This window comes from Anabrus simplex, chromosome 10, assembly GCF_040414725.1.
Source record: "Anabrus simplex isolate iqAnaSimp1 chromosome 10, ASM4041472v1, whole genome shotgun sequence".
Taxonomy (NCBI): Eukaryota; Metazoa; Arthropoda; class Insecta; order Orthoptera; family Tettigoniidae; genus Anabrus; species Anabrus simplex.
Window position 1 is genome coordinate 42,914,117 of NC_090274.1, and position 15,708 is coordinate 42,929,824.

Consider the following 15,708-nt stretch of genomic DNA (forward strand, 5'->3'; position numbering starts at 1 on the left):
CAACCGGGAGGGATTCACTTATATTTACTGCCAAGTACACATACATAATAGTGAAAACTAAAAAGTAGGTTGTATGGGATTTTTATATATATAATCGTATAAGTTTTCGGCAACTATCAGATAGGAAAAGGCAAGTGGTGGTGATTATCGTTTAAAGAGGACTGGGGAAGAAGAGCCGTGGACATAATAACAGCCCTAGTATTTGCCTGATGTAAAAATAGGGAAACTACGGAAAACAATCTTCGGGGCTGCCGATGATGCGTTTCGAACCTGCGATCTCCTGAATGCAAGCTACATCTATATGGCCCGTACAACACACTCGGTTACACATTACTATTGCTTCATCTTCCCTTCGTCGAAGCTACCGTATTTATGAGTAGATTACACGCACTGTAACAACGCTATAATAAAGCTACACTTCCCTGTACGGTGGCGTGTCGCTTTAGTGTCGATAATATGAGATTTAATTTCCACCGAAAGCGATACTCTTTATCTGTGGGCAAGTCATGTTCAGCCATATTTGAGTAATGTGTAGGCAAACAAACAGCTGACTGGCGTTCGGCGCGCGGACCGACGAATTTCATTGGTTGCGACAAGCAAAGAGTCGCATGAAAGATACTTCTGTCTCCCTTTTCAAACCAAAATTGAAACTTTAAGGGATGTCTAGTTAAACATCGACTGAACATTGTTTATGCAATGGAAGATCGTGAACGATTTAGACGTTGTTTAGGTAGACGGAGTCTACGGCTTAAAACTAGTCATCGTTTCTGCAATCGGCCCTATGCAGCTGGCTGCGAACAATTTGTGCAGATACACGGATTCTGGTTGTTCTAAGGAAGTCATCTAGAAATTGTTGACCAGTAGAAGTTGGTCTCCTCTACATTGTTATGCGGATATACAGATATTGGCGTGGCGTTGTCACCCTCGGTCTGTCAGTCACATCACTGGTATCACGGTACCTTTTCTACGTTTTTGGCACTGCACTTTGGGTAACCCCTCATGCTTGTGTATATCCACCCTGAATCAATGCCACAATCCTAGCTCGGTCTAACTGGGAAAGTGGCTTTGCACATTGAAACGTTAACACTAGATGAAGCTCTTACTGTGCGCCTCGTTCCCCTAGAATGCCTCTTCAGTGACGCGATCGTGGAGCCGAGATACTTGAATCTTGTCACTCGAGACAGCTACTCACCGTCTACTGAATGGTTCTTATTAAATAGGCCTTATAATTTCGGTATATAGTGTAACACAGTAATGGTGGAAATGTCTAGAGACATTTATTCAAAATAAAAACTTAAAAAACACATTGTTATGAAACTAACACTCTTCTCCCCAGAAATTTTCGTCAGCCGGGAGGCAGGAATGAGTAGGCGGGTGAGTAATAAGACGTAAAAATGAATATGATAAAATTTCAATTTATTCCCCTCATGGCATTAACAGTAATATCAGACAGGCAAACATTAACTGCAAAATTGAACTATTTTAGTGTTATTATCGCGAACAAGACATAACAGAGTATTCTGAACTTCTGGCGTTTTACTGCTTGTTCATAATCATGTAACACAGCGGCTTACAACTCGATTTCTGTGCAATGACAACGGGTTTGTGAATTCCCGCGTAATCGAGTGCTCGCGTGCGATTCCACGCTAATCCAGACACCAGTCGCGCACGACACTACGTGAAACTCAAGCTAAATATTTAAAATCCTATGTAATTGATGCAATTATGCGGCCAATAATTAAGATGTATCATTTGAATAAACAGGTTTACAGTACGTACACTTTCATTTAGAGCATCCAATGACTCAAATATGTATTATTATTATTATTATTATTATTATTATTATTATTATTATTATTATTATTATTATTATTATTAAACTAGCACATATCTAGGTTATATTAACCGCGCGGTCTGTAAACATGTCAGGGCGGTGCGCCCATTAAAAAGGTCCTAGGGAGAACACTGAAACTATATTGATGGGTTTAAACTATAGCTTATTCATAGGACAAGTAAAAGCGGGGGTTCCGCAGGGCTGTGTTATTGGGCCTTTACTTTTTCTTATGTATATAAATGTCATTGCCTTTGCTGGCAGGACCTAGTGTTTACAGTGCACTATGTCTTCTGGTATAGGCTACAGCAATTTTGTTACTTTCATTGATCCGTCTCCGTCTTATCCTTGGCTTTGACAATATGAAAGTGACTGAGGTATGAGCGATGCTAGTAATGCCAATCCTTATGCAGCCAGTCCCTGCTACGAATGGTGTGAAAATGTTGCTCCTAGGGTCGGTTGCTGCATGCATTTCGGTGGGCTTGGCAGACTGATATGTAATAGCAACTTCTGGCTTGGTGAGGAAAGTAACGGGAAACTACCACTCCTCATTTCCCTAGTACGCCTCTTCAGTGATGCCTAGGCCATCTATGACAGCTGAAGCCAGAGCTGTTGAGGATCCAAGCAGCCCAAGGGCTGAAGACTGAACAACACATAAATGTCATGACTAAAGAACTGGAATCACAGATAAGGCTTTTTTTGAGCGGTGTTACACTGTATAGAGAAATAAGTTCCAGGCTTGTGAACAACTACGAAATCATCTCGACAATGTTGTGAGATGGACAGCAGACAATGGTATGATGATAAATGGAATGAAAAGTCAGGTTGCAAGTATCACCAAGAGGAAAAGTCTTCTCTGTTTTAATTACTCTGTTGATGAAGTGAAAGTGCCTCACGGGGGTCATTTGGGTAATTACATTAACAAGGTTGTAAATAAAAGTTACATATTTCTTCATATGGCAAGAGAGTATATTTAGGTGTTGTAGTAAAGATATAAAGGAAAAGGGGTATAAGTCTCTGGTAAGACCCCGATTAGAGTATGGTTCCTTTGTATGGGACTTTCACTAGGATTGCTTGATACGGGAACTGGAAAAAATCCAACGGAAAGCACCACAATATGCTGTCTGTGATTTCCAACAAAAGTGCAGTGTTACGAAACTGTTGCGAACTTTGGGCGGCTGGCAAGACTTGGGAATAAGGAGTCGAGCTGCTCGACTACGTGGTATGTTCCGAGCTGTCAATAAAGAGATGGCGTGGTATGATATTAGTAGACGAATAAGCTTGGGTGGAGCTTTTGAAGATGATATAGATGTTGATTCCCATAGGGAACCTGAAATATTTGTCCCGAATGAGTAAATTTGTAACACCAATATAAATGGTCCGTTATTGGACACGGTATGCACTAGCCATGCATCTTGGTGGGTGTGTTAAGTACCAACTGATGAGCCCAACTTAGCACACGGGGGCGAAACGCTGGCAACCAGGAATGAGTTAGCTGGAAAATTTATGATGTCCAATAACGGACCATTTATATTGGAGCTTTTGAAGGTAGGAAAGATATGGAGATAAAGTTTGAATGGAAAAGGACAAATCGGGGCAAGTACTTATTTATAGGAATGGAATAACTGGAAACCTCCCCGGATGTAACCAACAAATTATTGAAAAATGAAATTCAGTGGAAATAGGGTGTATCATCACGCCTCTATGCTGTGGTGTCATGTGAACTATTCTTGAACTACGAGCTGGTTTACAACCAGCAGAAGTTTGTACTCCGTGGAATAAGGATGGAACATCAGTCAAGATGGTGGACAGTGCTTGTGTGGCTTCATCACCAGGTGTAATCTATCATTTAAATAAAGCCCGTAAAAAAAAAATTCACATCTATATTTTCTGTCATTGTTATCACTTTCATTTCAATTATTATTCTTAAAACCTTAAGTTATGGCAATAAAAAATATTGTTTTAATGGATGAACTCACGTGCACACCTGCACAATGCAATTGGTTCAAGTATTGTATACCATGAAATTCTTCTTCTTCCTCCGCTTTTCCCCTTTCTGTGGGGTTGCGAGTGCGAACTGTGTCGCACTTGTGGATTTGGCCCTGTTTTTACGGCAGGATGCCCTTTCTGACGGCAACTCTATATGGAGGGATGTAATTACTACTGCGTGTTTCTGTGGTGTGTTGTCTGAATATGAAGAGGAAAGTGTTGGGATAAACACAAATACCCAGTCCCCGAGCCATACGCATTTAAAATCCCCGACGCGATCGGGAATCGAACTCGAGACCCTCTGAACCGAAGGCCTCAACGCTGACCGTTCAGCCAATGAGTCGGGCGGTTATGTGAACGAATCCGATCCACTAAATGTCACTGTAATATTTACCACAAATGGGAGATAATTGCTTTCACTCAAATAAAGTGTAAAATCTGTGGTAAATTAACAAATACCGTCGTTACTAGAGAAATATGTATACGTACTTACGGGCTGTAGACAGGACTCCCTTTTATTGCATTCCGCTGCTCGTGCCGTCTTTTGTTTCTTTATTGAGGTCCAGGGCTAGCACCAATGAATGGGAGTGCTATGCCTGTGAATTCTCACTATCTTTGTCCATATAACTAGCGCGGGCAGTTCAAACAGCAAAATAGCATGATCCCTAGACCAATAATAATGAATGAGTCAGGGCACAAAACGAATGAGCAATTTGAAGGAAACGAAACCTAATTAATTCAAACAACTTCAGTGAGCAAAGACATCACACACGAAAGTGTTAGACAAACAAAACACGTACGGAAGCGCTGCGACGTAGCGGAAAAAATAGTTGTAATGTAGTAAAGTACTGTATGTATCCATATCATTCTCTACAAGTAAAATAGTTCGTACTATTTCTTAATTTACCGCAGATTTTGCACTTTCTTTGAGTAAAAGCAATTATTATCTTCCATTTGGGACGAATAATACGGTGACATTTCGTGGATCGAATTCGTTCACGTAATCCTTATTCGGGGGACGTTTTCAATTTATCAAGGGAAATTATCAATATATATCAGAGTTCTTTGAAATCATTTAAGAAAAGTCAAGGTAAACAACTGATAGGGAATCTGCCGCCTAGACGACAGCAGATCAGTTCAAAAGTAGTCATGTACGTACAGGCCATGAAGGCCCCTGGAGGGGTGGAAGGTAAAGGCTTCCACTATCCGTAAACTCGGCACTTGATGGGGTAGAGTGGTTAGCTCTACGCCCGGCCGCCTTTGCCTCCAGGAATTAACCTGGTACTAATTTTTGGTGTAGGCTAAGTGAACCTCAGGGCACCTCCGGAAGTGGAAATCTCGTTTCTTAAATTTTTCGACTTCCTGAAGGAGTATCGAACCCATGTCCTGCCGGGTGAAACGAGTATGCCTTTACCGTCTCGGCCGGGCAGCCATTACATCGAGATGAACGATGATTTGAATGATATTTGTTTGCGTCCTATGTCTTCTTCTTCTTCTGTTTACCCTCCAGGGTCGGTTTTTCCCTCGGACTCAGTGAGGGACCCTACCTCTATCGCCTCAAGAGCAGTGTCCTGGAGCTTCAGACTCTGGGTCGGGGGATAAAACTGGGGAGGATGACCAGTACCTCGCCCAGGCAGCCTCACCTGCTATGCTGAACAGGGGCCTTGCGGGGGGCGGGGGGGGGGGTGGGAAGATTGGAAGAGATAGACAAGGAAGAGGGAAGAAAGCGGCCGTGGCCTTAAGTTAGGTACCATCCCGGCATTTGCCTGGAGGTGAAGTGGGAAACCACGGAAAACCACTTCCAGGATGGCTTAGGTGGGAATCGAACCTACCTCTACTCATTTGACCTCCCGAGGCTGAGTGGACCCCGTTCCAGTCCTCGTACCACTTTTCGAATTTCGTGGCAGATCCGGGAATCGAACCCGGACCTCCGGGGGTGGCAGCTAATCACACTAACCACTACACCACAGAGGCGGCCTGTGTCCTATTTCGTTATCTGGAAAACATGACTTATGTTGCAGCATTTGGCACTAGTCCTCTTTCTGTTAGTTTTATCACTCTGAAAGCACACAGAGACAACCTGAAGAGTAGCTGCGTGCTGAATTCCATTTACCTCACCTTGCGAGCAGAGCAGAGCTTCACTCGACGAATGCACGAGCTCTAAATGACTTAAGTGTATCTCCATAATTGGCAGAGTACTTCTCGTGCTGTCGTGTCGCTCGCTAAATCAAATGTACGGGCTAAAAATAATACATACCTGCCTCGTTCACCTTTTGGGAGCCTTCCCTTTGCAGAACTTGCTTTGTAACATTGCCAGACATTCCTGACATCCAGTTTGAGGATGATTATTGCTTTTAATGTACATTTACTGACATACAATATTCTTCTTTTTCTACTGCACTTTCCACGCCCTTGTAAAGTTACCGGTGCGATCTAGCGACTAGTTTACCAATTCTGTGCTGCTTTACAAATAATTTGCTTGACGTCTCCATGCCTCAAGTCTCAAATACAATACGGACGCACCGTTTCTGATGAGGATTTGGCCCTACCACCTATACTCCGTACGGCTCTACTTCTAAATTGACGTTTTAGCAGATTTTGGCTCTGTCTGGTGGTTATGCGCTGAAGCATAGACATCCAACCAATCCCAAGCTGCCACTCATATCGATTTATATCGGCAGAGCACGATCTCGAAACCCAGTTGCCAACTCTAATATTTACATTCGCCACGTGGTTAACCTATCTCGCTCAGTGTGTGTGGTATTCGGTACGGTTCGCGATCTTTTGCATTTTCCTTCAATATTTAGTGTGTTTTTCATATTGTTGGAGGGTTCCAGTGACTCTGAGATCAGTAGTGTTCCCTTTGTAGGCCATAACCACCTTTCTGTGCCAGCCATTAGCCGTTAGTGATGTATTATTTCTTCATTCTCTTTTGTTAATAATATATTCTCTTTTAGTGCCAGATATTGTTAGAAAGTGTAGTTCTTGTGAATTTGTTTTCAATCCATATTCATTCGTTTCTCTGAGTATGTATTACAATTTAAAAGGGCTGTTTACCGCGGTCATATTGCATCAGCTGTTCTCGCAGCGTAGCGCGCTGGCAACAGAGGGAAGGCGATGCTCATTTGTTTTGCGAAACTTCAATTTAGAAGTAAGGCCGTGCGGAGTATAGAGGTGTGGTAAACGGTTATTTTTGTGTAACTGCTACATCTGTCACCGCTACAATAAAGAAACTGTGAAAAGTAACAGTTAAAAATAATGTCCAACGTTATTCACCTTTTAGTGGTCACAGCCTGGTCACCGATTCAAGCTTGTCTCCTTACAGCTGTGTTGTGAAGTCCCATTCATTCACTCGCACATGCGCGCATGCATCACTACACTGTTGAAAATCGGTGCAGCAAAACACGCATCTTATTTGCTATAAAGTTAACGAGAAGCAGACAACGAATGAAATGAGAAGACAACATAGCGCCTTTTCTGAAATCTAGAGGAGTGAATTTGACAATGCCCTGATCAAGGATAGAAGACAAGAAAACATGATGATCTGTCTGCCAAAGCTCGACACAAACCGGTACAAGAGGTTCGACTAAGTAAAATGAAGAAACGTTATGTTATCTATAATATTGTCCGACTCGTTGGCTGAACGGTCAGCGTACTGGCCTTCGGTTCAGAGGGTCCCGGGTTCGATTCCTGGCCGGGTTGGGGATTTTAACCTTAATTGGTTAATTCCAATGGCACGGAGGCTGGGTGTATGTGTTGTCTTCATCATCATTTCATCCTCATCAAGACGCGCAGGTCGCCTACGGGAGTCAAATAGAAAGACCTGCACCTGGCGAGCCGAACCAAGGCCAACTATCTAGTGCGGCCTTGGCCGAACCCGTCCTGGGATATCCCGGCACTAAAAGCCATACGACATTTCATTTCATCTATAATATTAATATGGGAAGTTAGCATACTAATTTATTTATGCTACAAGAAAAAATATACGGATGAAAAGTAATAATAACATCATAATATAGGTAGCCCTGCGCGATGTCTGAGTCAACGATTACCCCTGAGCAGTTGAATATGTCATAACAGTTTACACTTTAGTTAGCAGATGACAGCAGCAACTTAAACTAATACACTGTAGAGTATATTATACACTATAGTGTATATCTTCTACGAAAGCGCTGTCACTTAGAAGACATGCTTACTATCTGAACTCTGAAGGTCACATTCTGTGTCTGTAAGCAGCTGCTAGTGACAGTTCCCAGTTACTGTTTTCACTAGTACGTTATTCTGTTGTCGTTACTCGGTAACCTGTTATTTTTGTCCTCGTTACATATGTAACTGTGACAAAATAACTGCTACGTTATTTTTCACCCAACTCTACTCCTACCGGAACAGGGTCTTGAATGCTATTTCTTAACTTGATCTAACTAGAGCTGTATTGATGTGAAGGTAAGGGACCTGTTGGAATGGAGTCTGAACTGGTCAGAATGTGACCTACACCCTTTTGAGGGGTGACTAACTTAGACCTTGGGTCGCTTAGAGCGGAGGCCAAGGGTATCATAATTGCTCAAAGTGGTGATGAGGGTATTGGGCTTCTGGATTAGTCCACAATAGAATTTCCGGGTCATCATGCCATACCTTGTCGACCGCACGCGATACGTCTAGAAAATAGACTCCCGTGTGTCTTAAACCACTGAAGTTTTTGGTGATTTTCTCAGTAAACCTCATAAGTTGGACCATTGAGTGCCTACTTTGGAAGCCAAACTGCTCTTCGTTGATTAATTTGTTGTCTTCAATGATGGTGTGTAGCTAGGTGACTAGAAGGGATTCAAATAATTTAGAAAGAATGGATAGAAGAGAGATTGGCCTGTAATTTTGTGGGAGTGAGGCATCTTAGAGGGGTTTCGGGATCATGATGACCTTGTCCGTTTCCTAAGAAGTGGGGAAGTGTCCATATCGAAATATGGCGTTGAAGAGTGAGTGCTCTTTCTGGAAGGTTTTTCAGAAAAAAATGCTGAAATGTTATCCAGACCTGGGGTTTTTAAGTTTGAGAATAGCCGTATGTAAGCTAAATTTAGTTAGGGGGAGGATTAGTAAAAATGGAAAACCAATATCGATATATCGGAAATATAGATATTTTGAGATGTAAATATCGATATACTGACATCGATAGTTTGAAGTCCGACATCTTATCGATATCGATATTTTGTGCCCAATATCTCGATATTTCTGTCTAATTTAATACTTTGACTACGATTTGATTCTTTTTCAGATCCTTTCAATATTTGCATGCTACAGTTACGAAATTTTGAATTTTCATTCCTCAATTCACTTCGGTAAATACAGTGATAATACTTGAGCGTTATAGCGACCTCTGTGCTAGCACAGTCTGTTTCCAAAGGTCGGTAACACCATCTTGGAAAAGAGAAACCGATTAAATGGCAAAATGTTATCCAAGCTGCTTTTTCTAAATGGCTTAACTAAGAAGTATTGGACACTGACCTACGAGTAAGATCAACATCATGTTTCTTCCACGAACAATTGGAATTGCAGTGGTGAGGAAGAGGTGGGGAAGAAAATGTTTTATTATTGTATAGTGTTCTGATGATTATCAGATGTACTTCGTACACAAATACTTTATAATGTGTCATTGTTGTGAAAAAGTCATGTTTCTTCGTCATTGTTTCAAGCTTGTTTTCTGATCTGTGTCAAGACTTATTAAACCTAATGACTCCTTTAATAATTGTGTTTAATGTAAAACTAGACTTACAATAATGGATAATAGCACCAATATTTAAAAAACGGATATATCGATATTTTGAAGACCGATATTTCAATGACATCGATATTTTAATACCGATATATCGAAAAACCAATATATCGATATTTTGAAAAGTTTTGCCATCACTAAGGATTATTGTCACCCAGTTCTTAGACCTCATCCTTGACTTGATCGTTGGACCGATGGCCTTCGATGTTAGGCCCCTTAAAACAACAAGCAAGTGACTTAATCGATGAAGTCATCGTTGGGAATACATGTGCCTCCTATAGGGAGCGTGCACGGTACTAGTAACAGAGCGCTCTGGCGGAGTTCCGAGAATTAATACGGTGAGAGTGCGTTCCACTGAAGCGAAGACTTGCGTCATAGTTACGGCAAAAAATATCGTTGCATCTTGTCGTCAAAATATGAAGTAGTGCTATGGAAGTTGTAATACAATATGGGTTTGAGTACATACACTTCCAAAATAGTCGCAAGTCAACAGTGAATAAAGCGCAGAAACTAACTTAGTTGACAGTGGCCATGTGTTACAGTTCAACGTTCTTTATTATTGGTGGCAAGACATTTGCTAGCACACAACCCCTATCACGTAACTTCCCCCTCTGTCCCACTGCCTTTTTATTTTCACTTTTCTTTTACTGGATATTATTATGCTCATCGCGGCAGTGGTACCGGCCTCCAATATCTGTGTCTGAGTGCTTTACGACACTACCAGTGTCACCTCTATCCGTGTTCATTTTCCATCATTCTGTGGTTTTCGCGTCTTTATTGTTTCACTAGTGTTCGTTCATTTTCTTCTGCTTTCACCATAGTTTTTTTCGTATCGTACGTCAAGATGAACTGAAGACATTTCTCTCTCAGTACGATGTGTTGTGTGTTAATATTTTGTGTGCCAACCGAAATCAATGAAAAATAGACTGACATGGAAGAAATCACATACTATTTCCTTGTTGTATACTTGGGTATGTTTTACATTTTCTCTCTTTCAATCTGTATTTGACTATGTTTTGTTTTCAGTATGTACGAAACATACTTCTATGTATGTGTTCCGAAATTCTACTTTTATGTACTCACTCACATGTTTAGCTGGTGTCCCTTACCGGGCAGGAATGAAATGAATAAAGCATAGAGCACACAAGCTACGTAAACAATGTCGCTTATATACGGAAACAGATCTTTAGGAATATTTTTCAAGATTTTGAAATTTTTCACCCTCTGTATGCATCTTTCAACAATGAATTCGCACACTTGCTACACCCTGAGTTTGTAACACGTCATCTTCTGTAAATTTCCCATTGTGAAGAAAAGACGGCATAACAGGTAAAGAATGAAGTGACTGTGTTTTAATACCTGGCAATCCTTTGTCGGCTAATATGACGTCCCCTTCACTCAAAAGATTTAGGAAGTCCGAATTGTTAACAATAAAAGTATCACTAGTTCTTCCACCAAAACAAGAGGGAAAAATTTAGTTCTCTTTGGGGCCACAGCTAATAAATTTTAAATGTATAACATGACTTTACGAAGAATACATGTAACATCTCTCATCTATTCTTGCTGGCGTTTCTGATTTAATTTCTGTGCAATTTATTATAACTCGTGCGTCACGATATTTGTCCAGTATTCGGGAGATAGTAGGTTCGAACCCCACTGTCGGCAGCCCTGAAAATGGTTTTCCGTGGTTTCCCATTTTCACACTAGGCAAATGCTGGGGCTGTACCTTAATTAAGGCCACGGCCGCTTCCTTCCCACTCCTAGCCCTTCCCTCTCCCATCGTCGCCATAAGACCTATCTGTGTCGGTGCGACGTAAAACAACTAGCAAAAAAAGAAAAATGCTTTAAAAGCGCGAGGCAAAGTGTTTTGCACGGATAGTTTGATAGGCTAGAAAATAAAATTAGAAGTGCGTTTCTAGACTACTGCGCGCATCGCATCGCATCATAAGGTCATTTCATTCCCTCTCCTCACGAGGAGGGGGCGGGCCATCAGCTCAACGAGGAGCTCTTCGGCCATTGAATAAGAAAAGCAACATAGAAAAAGAAAATAGTGGAGGGTATGTATCGTACATACCAGAAAGGGACGATAGTAATTGAGGCGGCGCAGGAGGACCGCGACCAACAAGCTGGGACCCATGGAGGACCCGCAAAGCCCCCGCAGGAGTGAACCCTGCGGAGACCAGGAGAAAAGGGGCGAGAATTTTATTGACATAGCAAAGTATCTCGGGCGCGCAATACAGAAATGGAAAATGTTACATAGAGTCGTACAGCATTTCGCACAAGAGTATTTACATTGATTGCGCAGGGACAGGGAGTGAATTCGGGAAGAAGTTATAAGGAGGAGGACAAGGGTAATATTGTAAGAGTATATAATAGAGGTTAGTGGTGATATTGGTGACGGAAGTGGCAAGTAAACGGAGAAATTCCAATATGGAGAGCGGCGGTAACGTTAAGGGAGGTTGTGGGGCAGGGGGGTAGATGGCTTGCTGGGGTGGGTGGCGGCACTGGACGAGGGCGAGGGGCGGGGGGACGGGAAGGAGAGCGCACGGTGCGGGGTGGGGAGCGAGAAGGCTCCACTCGATAAGTTCGCCGGTGGAGTTGGATGCCGTTGGAGATCAAGAGATGAACGTCTTCATTGGAAAGAAGTTGGAGGCGAACCATGAACGTCGGACCATCGGCGTTGAATATTCGGTAAGCTCGCCGTGCTGGGACTCCTGCCAATTGGAGGTCGGTCAGGAGATCTTGTTCGGTGATGGTAGGGTCAACGCCACGTAGGACACAGCTCAAAGACGAAGATGGTTGATGGGCCGTGGTAGTACCAGACTCGCTGGTGGAGACTGGCTGATCAGCGATGGTGGTATCCAAGGGGTCGGCAGGGGGCAGCTGGGGACTGGTGAGAGTCGTAGATAGGGAGGTAGTGGGTGTAGACATAATAGGAGAGGGATGACTGTACGTGATAGTGGAGGTAGAAGAAGACGGGGAAAGGTGGACAGAAGTGGTGATGGTGGGGGTAGTAGTAGTAATGGTAGGTGAGGGATGATGGACGGAAGGAGTGAGGGTAGCGGCGGTAGGAGTGATGAGGGGGGATGGTACAGTGAGGGGGAAGTCAGGGAGGGAAGGCATTGTTGTAAAAGATGCTCCGGAGTAGAGACCGCTTTATGGTAGGCACCATAGAAAAAGATACGACCATTGTCGATGATTCCTATCGGTGGTCCTGGATTGCGAAAGAAGGCCACGATATCTGGAGATGGTTGACCAGATAAGCCATCCTGTAGGCGAAGAATTGCTTCAGGGAAGATTCCGCGGCTGCGGAGTTCATCACGAATGGCGGTTGGGGAGTGAGAAGTGTCCACGCCCTTGATTAGACACGAGTACATGGCTGAGCGGGAGGGTGACAGCCAACTAGGAGTCTGCCCGTTTTGGGGCCGACTGAGAGAGCGAAGAGGGGTGGGCCACCCAGCCGCAAAAATGGTGAGGCGTGACGTAATATCTGTGGGGGGTACTCCGCGCAGCAGTAGTCCGTTGTACATCAAATATGACTGCCAAGGCAGCAAAGGTATTACCCAATTTCATTTTCATTAAAAAACCTAAACAAACATCGTTATTTCTTATATTTATAGACACTTTAGAAATAAAGAAAGTAAAAAAAAATGAATGTTTTAAATGAAACATTTGTTAAATCCTTCAACTGTGCCTCACTTTTAATGCTCTGGTATCCATGAAATCCTCTGCACATGTCCAGGGGGTGTTGGGACCACAACTTTTGTCCTACTTGTCCGAAATTCTGGGAGGTACTGTGCTTCAGTTGCACTGTGTGCCTACATCATCCCCACTAAAACACAAGTGAATTGAAAAGTCGTTGCTTCAATCTCAAATGCTGCTTGCAACGACTTCTGTAGTTTTTCACACTAATTTTTCACAATAAATTCATGAGTTTCCTGGTTAGAAGAAGTATGCACATTTGAGCATTTCATTCGTTTACTCGCTCTCTCAAATTGGGATACATCACGTTCTCTTTTCGGTTTCTTCTTATAGCTCTCATGAAACACAGATGGTATATATGATGGATGATTTTAAATATTACTAGGTTTTCATCCAAAAAAAAAAAACAACGTTCACTTCAAATGACGGAGCATTTGGTGGGTTCCCATGGAGTTTCATTTGCACTGAAATCATCATCATCATCATCATAGGTTGTTCTGCCATCCGGCAGGTCCAGTCATGGCTGTGATCTCCATATCTCTCGATCTTGTGCCCTTTTCTTCACTGCTGCATAATCTTCCTTTCTTTTTCTAATGCTGTCTAATAACTGGTATCGTCTCCTTCCCCTTCCTCGTTTTCCTTTTATCATCCCTTCAATTGCTATTCGTAGTAAAGTGTTGTGTCTTAGATTATGAGGAAACGTTTATTTATTTATTATTATTATTATTATTATTATTATTATTATTATTATTATTATTATTATTATTATTATTATTATTATTATTATTATTATAAATATTCGGCGTAGTGAAGACTCGTGCACATGGAAGGACATGCATGTAAACATACGAACCTGCTGCAATGAACTGAAATGTACTATTTCAAAGTGTACTTAAATGAACGTGTTCTTGACTTGGCATACCTGGTATGTTTCAATTGTGTGATATGAAATGTGTGATTTACGTCACAAATGAAATAAGGTACTGCACTTTACTTTATTCTTCCCACAGCCGAATTCCACTTCCTGCGTCTGTCTGATTCCCATGGACGACCAGGAAATGTGTGAAATGTAATTCCTTTTCCAAGCGTGTTTCTTTGTGTGTTGTGGCAGTTAATTGCACAACAGTTTCTATTTGATTTAGGCATTTTGATACACTGCTACTACCACATTTTCACAGACTGGACTGACCGCTCAAGACAAGATCACCAAAACGTTACCGATTTATTCCGCTCGAGGCGCTAAGAGCGGTCGTGCAAGCTCCCTATCGAATCTGCAAGTTCGTTTGCGTCGCACCGACACAGACAGGTATTATAACGACGATGGGATAGGAAACATCTAGGAGTGGCAAGGTAATGACCGTATCCTCACTTAAGGTACAGCCTTTGCCTGGTGTGGAAATGGAAAACCACAGAAAACCATCTTCAGGGCTGCCGACAGTAAGGTTCGAATCCACAATCTCCCGAATGCAAGCTCACAGCTGCGCGCTCCTAACCGCATGGTCAACTTTGTCAGTGCTGCCATCTAAAGTGATAAGTTTACGTTAACCGTTTCGAAATGTCGCCCTCGGCTGCGGTCGGACGTAAACAATCACTTTATGTCACAGCTGCGCAAATAACTACAAGAGACTGAGGGAATCCTAGAGTCGATGAAGAAGAGACGAATACAATTGTATGGACATCTCCTACGTATGAATCAAGAAAATAGAGATGGCTGAAAAATAACGTAGCAGTTACTTTGTCACTGTTACAAATGTAACGAGGACAAAAATAACAGGTTACCGAGTAACGACAACAGAATAACGTACTAGTGAAAACAGTAACTGGAAAGTGGGAACTGTCACTAGTGTAGCACCTTACAGACACAGAATGTGACCTTCAGAGTTCAGATAGTACGCATGTCTTCCAGGTGAGAGCTCTTTCGTAGGAGATTGCTTTAAGTCAAATACATTATAGTGTATAATATACTCTATAGTGTATTTGTTTAAGTTGCTGCTGCCATCTGGTAACTAAAGTGTGAACTGTTATGACATATTCAACTGCTCAGGGATAATTGTTGAATCAGACATCGCGCAGGGCTACCTACATTATAATATTATTACAAGTTTTATCCGTATAATTTTTCTTGTACCATAAAGAAATTAGTATGCTAACTTTCCATATTGGTATTAAAGATAACATTACTTCATCGTCTTGTACCGGTTTGTGTCGAGGTTTGGCCGAGAGATCAACATGTTTTCTTGATCGGGGCATTGTCAAACTCACTCCTTTAGATTTCAGAAAAGACGCTATGTTGTCTTCTCATTTCACCCGTTGTCTGCCTCTCATTAACATTATAGCAAATAAGAATGCGTGTTTGCTGCACCGACTTTCAAAAGTGTCGTGATGCGTGCGTGCATGTGCGAGTGAATGAATGGGACTTCGC

The 15,708-nt window shown here is 42.2% G+C and overlaps 1 protein-coding gene across 1 annotated transcript in view; it reads left to right on the forward strand.

Moving 5' to 3' along the window:
• The window catches only part of LOC136881791 (uncharacterized), a 954,543-nt gene that overhangs the window by 136,836 nt on the left and 801,999 nt on the right, over positions 1-15,708 (forward strand). The gene's annotated exons all lie outside the window — the stretch shown is intronic.